Raw genomic sequence first — 6879 nt, 5'->3', positions numbered from 1 at the left:
ACACACTGAGGGTTTGGTTAGGTTTTGCTTCTTTTTCTCTCTGAGCCAAGTCAGAACTTCCCAGGGCCCCAGAGACAAACTCTGTTGATGAACCCCAAATTATTGTTCAGTTTGGACCTCCAGATCCCGGCCCCACCTGCCGCTCTTCATGAACCGGCTGAGATAAAACACACAGTCAACAAACGTCCTCCTGGCCCCTGGCGCCTGCCACTTGGAGCCACTGTCTCTACCTTTTTCCATCTTTGGTTTTTGCCAGCCTTTCTCAACCACCCTAGCTGCTCTGCACCCTGCACAAACAATGGTCCTATCTCCTCCCACACCTCCCACTCTGGAAGAAACCGGGGCCAGAGAGCAAGCCTCCCCTCCTCTCCTGCCTCTTGTGCTCAGATGCTGTTCTCTGTCCACTGAGGCCAATTTCCCATCCTCAGCCATGGTTTTTCGTTTCGGGCTCTTCAGGGCCTCCATTGTCTCATTTTTCTCCTTCCTGTCAACTGTTCATAAACCCCCAGAGGCTCCAGTCGCAAAAGGCCCCTCCCCACCTGCTGCTACCACCCCTCTCCTCCTCTCACAGCCATTTACCATCTCTTGTTCTCCACCCCCTGCTCCACCTCTCTAGTTTCTTGAGACCTGACCTGAGACAAGACCACTATGTAGACCAGGCTGGCCTCGAACTCACAAATCTGCCTGCCTCTGTCTCCCCAAGTGCTGAGATTAAAGGCGTCTGCTATCTCACCTGGCCTTTATTCCTCTCCTAATGTCCCAGCCCCCAGCTGTTCTAGATAAAGTCAGAATCAACCTCCCTAGCCCCATGGTAGCTAAATGATTCCTCTTACATGTGTTTGCCCTATGTGAGCATGTGTGACCGTTGATTCCTTGTGACCGTGTTTTGTTTTGTTTTTTTCGAGACAGGGTTTGCCTGTGTAGCCTTGACTGTCCTGGACTCCCTTTTGTAGACCAGGCTGGGCTTGAACTCACAACGATCCACCTGCCTCTGCCTCCCAAGTGCTGCTGGAATTAAAGGCGTGCACCACCACCTCCCAGCCAGTGACTGTGTTTTGTAAATGCTTCTGGATGGCTCAGCTGGTAATTGCTAGCCCAGGGACTGGATTTTCTTTCCGCTGAAAAACACCTAGTTATCTCTAATTTACCCTTCTGGCAGATCAGTCCGCATAGGCCTCTGGTGCAGTAGCAATTATCGCAGATCGCAACTAGATGCGCTGGGGTGAAGCTATACGCCCAGGCTACTCCCTGGCTCGTACTGAATGCCATGGGACTACTGTGGTGGCAAGACAGAGGGGAGGTGGCTTTGGGCTACAGAATGCCACCTGCTCTGCAGGTCGGCCGGCAGTGTCCTGAGAGCTCCCAGGATGTGTGTGTGTGTGTGTTAGTGGGACCCAGAATGTTCCCTTCCATTTTTTTTTCCCCGAGTTGTCATCGTTTTTTTCTAGCTGTCTTTCTAGACATCACAAAACGTGATCTTTGGGAATGATGAGAGCAGCAACGCCGTGGTGGCTGAGGCCTTCGGTCTGACGCCACACACCAAGGCCACCAAAACGAGGCAGCAAAGCCGGGTGCGGTGCAGTGATCCCAGCACTCAGGGAGGGAGAGGCAGGTCGATCTCTGTGAGTTCGAGGCCAGCCTGGTCTACCGACCGAGTCCAGAACAGCCAGAAAAACCCTGTCTCGAAAGGAAAAAAAAATAAAAAATAAAAAAATAAAAAAGGAGCAGTTTCTAAGTGTCCAGCGCCCCCTACTGGAGATTGAACCTAGGGACCTAGGGAAACATTTTACCATTGAGCTAGTTCCCTGACCTTGGTTTTAAGATGTTTGTTTATGGGGGAATGAAGTCGTTAAGAGCATGCACTATTGCTCTTCTAGAGGACCCTAGTTCAATTCCCAGCACCCACGCCAGGTGGCTCACAACCGCCAGCAACTGCAGCTCCTGGGGGTCCACACCCTCTGGCCTCTTTAGGTACCTGCACTCACATGTAATAACTACATACAGACCCATAATTAAAAAAAAATATATTAAATCTTAAAAAAGAACTAATTTATTTGTGTGTGCACATACCTCAGTGTGTGTGTGTGTGTGTGTGTGTGTGTGTGTGTTGCACGCACTCATAAGACAGCGCTGGGTGGTCTCCTCCATCTGTCTGTGACTGTGAGGCAGGTCAGGGACTGAGGTTCAGGTCTCTCCCTGAACCTAGGGCTTGAATTCAACAAGTTAGTGAGCCTCCTTTCTCCAAGCCCTCCAGGAGCTGGAATTACAGGCCTGTGTGGGACACCTGGCTTGTTATATGGGTGTAAAATTTTAACTTTGGACCAAAAGACTGCTCATAATTTGCTGTAAACTGGAGCCAGGTGTGGTGGTGCACACCTTTAATCCCAGCACCGGGGAAGCAGAGGCAGGCAGATCTCTGTGAGTTCAAGGCCAGCCTGGTCTACAGAGTGAGTTCAAGACAGCCAAGGCTACACAGTGAAACCCTGTGTCGGAAAACAAAACAAAACAAACAAACAAAATTGCTATAATCTTGTAAGATATCTTTCTAGCCCTTTTGGGACAAGGCTTATGGACCCTGCTATGTTGTCCCCACTGAGAGTAACCCTCCTGCCTCTCAGTGTTCCCGTGTGCTGGGGTTACAAACACAAGCATCATACCCAAGCCAGTAGTGGCCTCTATTTATCATTCTACCTGGGAATCCCTGAAGATGACAGTTACCAGGCAACTCCTCTCATCAGCATCCCTGACTCCCACCTCAGAAGAACTGGCCTTGGTTAAGGGGACAGCAGCACCAGGCCTGGGAAACCCAAACTTCAGAATTCTCCTAGTGGCCCCTCCTCAGCTTGAGGCCAGGCTTACATGGAAATGGAGGAGACCGTGTGGAGCCTCACGTGATTGCTACAACACAGGGAGCCATGCCGGGCGTGGTGGCGCACGCCCTTAATCCCAGCACTAGGGAGGAAGAGGCAAGGGGATCATTGTGAGTTTGAGGCCAGCCTGGTCTACAAGGTGAGTCCAAGGTAGAGGCAGGAGGATTGCTGTGAGTTCAAGGTCAGCCTGGTCTACAAAGAGAGTTCAGGACAGCCAGGGATACACAGAGAAATCCTGTCTCTAATAAAAACAAAAAACCAAAAAGAAATATAAAGTGAGGGCTGGAGAAATGGCGCAGAGGTTAAGAGCACTGTCTGTTCTTCCAAAGGTCCTGAGTTCAATTCCCAGCAACCACATGGTAGCTCACAACTATCTATAATGTGATCTGGTGCCCTCTTTTGGTGTGCAAACATACATGCAGACAGAGCACTATACACATAATAAATACATAAATCTTAAAAAAAAAAAAAAAAAGAAAGAAAGAAAGTAAGCAAAGAAAGAAATACAAAGAGAGTCCAGGACAGCCAAGGCTAACAACACAGAGAGACCCTGTCTCGGAAAAAAAACAAAAAACAAAAAACCCAACAACACAAGGAGCCATGGCACAAAAGCCAGGACAAGACTCACCTGTGTAGCCTAATCCACATTTCTCTAAATTGAAGCAATTTACCTGAGGGGAGGTCATGAAAGGAATATAATCCTGAGGACAAAAACCATTCGTTAAATCCCAGAAGGAGCCCAGTATGGTGGCACAAATTTGTAATCCCAACACTTAGGAATTTGAGGCAGGAGGGTCAGGAGACCAAGGCCCGCATTCACTATGGGTCAAGTTTAAGGCCAGCCTGGGCTACATGGGACCCTGTCTCAAACAAACAAAAGTTCCAGGATAGCACAGCATCCTGACACAGCCCCGGGGATGCGGAGAAGCTGGGGAAACGTGGGTTTGAAGACAACAGAAAAATCCAAAACTAAGCTGCATTCCTTTAATCCCAATACTCTGGAGGCAGAGGCAGGGGGATTGCTGTGAGTTCGAGGCCAGCCTGGTCTACAAAGGGAGTCCAGGACAGCCAAGGCTACATAGAGAAACCCTCTTTCGAAAAACTAAAAACTAAACCAAATCCCAAAACTACCTGATATTCATAGGAGGCAGACAAATAGGGGTAATCGAGGGTGGGGGTGGGGGGAGTCTTTTTTCCCTTTTGCCAGAAGGCATAAGCAGAGGGCCCATGTACTTTTCGGTCTCACAAAGAATGTCTGCGTGAAACACGGAAATTCTGGAGCTATTGGAGAGGGAAGTGTGTGAGTCATTGTAATATTCACAAAAATAAGATGCACACTTCCGCCTGAACACAGCCAGCAACCCAGCCCATAGCCGCCCACATGCCCCTTAACTACCTAATTCCTCGAATCACCTCCTGCGATCTTTTAACCTTTCTTGTCCCTCTCTCATTTATTATTTCTCTTTCTTTTTGGTTTTTCGGGGTTTTTTTTTTTCCCATTTATTATTTCTTGTTAAATAAAACAGTACAGTCTTCCCAAACAAAAGCTCAAGGCTAAGTGGGAGGGGAGAAGCCACAGGTTTGAGAAAGATTATCGTCTTCCTTTGTAAATTAAGATAGATACTTCTTGTCGTCGCTAGGGGCACACTTCTTTAATTCCAGAGCAGAGGCAGAGGCAGGAGATACACAACAGGACACCTTCTCAAATAAATAAATACATAAGAAAAGAAAGAAGCCCAGCGGTGGTGGTCCACGCCTTTAATCCCAGCACTCTGGACGCAGAGGTAGGTGGATCTCTGAGTTCAAGGCCAGCCTGGTCAACAAAGCAAGTCCAGGACAGCCAATGGACAAGACTTTTTTGTTTTGTTTTGTTTTGTTTTGTTTTGTTTTTCGAGACAGGGTTTCCTCTGTGTAGCCTTGGCCATCATGGACTCACTTTGTAGACCAGTCTGGCCTCGAACTCACAGCGATCCGCCTGCCTCTACCTCCCGAGTGCTGGGATTAAAGGCGTGCTCCACCACGCCCGGCTGGACAAGACTTTTAAGACAAGAGAAACCTTGTCTTAAAAAACAAAAAAGAATAGAAAAGAAACCTCCATGCTGGGTGAGTGTGGTGACGCAGGAGGCTGAGGCAGGAGGATCAGAAGTTCAAGACTGTTTTCAGCCATCTGATGAGTTTGAGGCTGGCCTGGAATACTTAGGACCCTGGGTTTTTATTTAAAACGCTACCTCCTTTTTCAGACTCTCAATCCCTGGGGAGACCGTGGGAGGGTGCGGAAGATGAAGGAGGCTAAAGTGTCCTGCTGCTGCCTCCCAGCGGCCCGCCTGCGTCTCTCACACCATCCCTCGGGGCGAGGCAGAGAATTTGACCCGGTATTCACCCGCCTGGGTGTCTGGAAAAGCTGCTGGTCGTTGGCTGCTTGAGAGAGACTTTTAAAGCTTTCTCTCGGAACTGCCTGCCGTACTACCCACACTGGTCCACAGCACTGCTCTTGCCGTGGAGGCCCCAGGGGGCATCTCTCTCCTACGCTTCACCTCACCCTCGATGGCCTTGGAGACTGTTTCCTTATTCCTGCCAGTCTGCTCCCGGGAGAGAGCGCTTCTGGGAAACCAAACTAATTGGACACTAGGGACCGAAGCGGATGCGGAGGGAAGTCATAAACAAACCGACTAAAAACAAAAAAACCCTGTCCTACATATAGATTTCCCCTTCTCTTCCTTTTTATTTTTTGTTTTGTTTGTTTGTTTTTTGAGACAGGGTCTTTGTCTGCATAGTCTGGCTGTCCTAGAACTCACTATGTACACTAGCCTGGCCTTTAACTCACAGAGATCCACCTACCTCTGCCTCCAAGTGTTGGGGGCTTAATGCATGTGTCACCACCTCCCGCCCACATAGCAATTTCTTACTGCAAAACCTTACTTTAAAACTGGCTTGTGGGGGCTGGAGAGATGGCTCAGGGGTTAAGAGCACCGTCAACTCTTCCAAGAGGTCCCGAGTTCAATTCCCAGCAACCACATGGTGGCTCACAACCATCTATAATGTGATCTGATGCCCTCTTCTGATATGCAGGTGTACATGCAGATAGAGCACTTATAGATTAAATAAATAAATAAATCTTGGAAAAAAAAACTGGCTTGTGGTCTGGAGAGTTGGCTTAGAGGTTAAAAACACCGACTGAAGGCTGGAAAGATGACTCAGAGGTTAAGAGCACTGTCTGCTCTTCCAAAGGTCCTAAGTTCAATTCCCAGCAACCACATGGTGGATCACAATTATCTGTAATGAGAGATCTGGTGCCTTCTTGTGGCAGGCAGGCAGTATTAAAACAAAAACAAAAACCAAACCAAACCAAAAAAAAAAAAACAAAAAACCACTGACTGAGCCAGGTGTGGTGGCACAGACCTTTAACTCCAGCACTCGGGAGGCAGAGACAAGCAGATCACTATGAGTTCGAGGCCAGCCTGGTCTACAAAGCAAGTCCAGGAAAGCCAAGGCTACACACAGAGAAACTCTGTCTCAAAAAAACAAACCAAACCAAAAAACACTGACTGTTCTTCCAAAGGTCCTGAGTTCAATTCCCAGCAACCACATGGCGGCTCCCAACCATCTGCAATGAGATCTGGTGCCCTCCTCTGGTGTATAGGTACATGCAGGTAGAATATTGTATCAATAATAAACAAGTAAATCTTTTAAAAAAATAAAATAAAACTGGCATATAATAAGGATGGGAGACAGGACTTTTTTTTTTTTTTTTTGTAGCCGTAGCCATCCTGGACTCACTTTGTAGACCAGGCTGGCCTCGAACTCACAGCGATCCGCCTGCCTCTGCCTTCCGAGTGCAGGGATTAAAGGCGTGTGCCACCACGCCCGGCTTGGGAGACAGGACTTTTTACCAAGATTATTAGCACAGCAATCATATGTTGAGTGACCACTTGATGGACATTGTGCTTAGATCCCATGCTTAAATATTTAATGTCCTTTCTTTCTTTCTTCTTCCACCCTCACCCCACAG

The sequence above is a fragment of the Acomys russatus genome, chromosome 11 (genome assembly GCF_903995435.1).
Source record: "Acomys russatus chromosome 11, mAcoRus1.1, whole genome shotgun sequence".
Classification (NCBI taxonomy): Eukaryota; Metazoa; Chordata; class Mammalia; order Rodentia; family Muridae; genus Acomys; species Acomys russatus.
The sequence above is the reverse complement of the archived record's forward strand: the minus strand, read 5'-3'. Positions refer to the sequence as shown.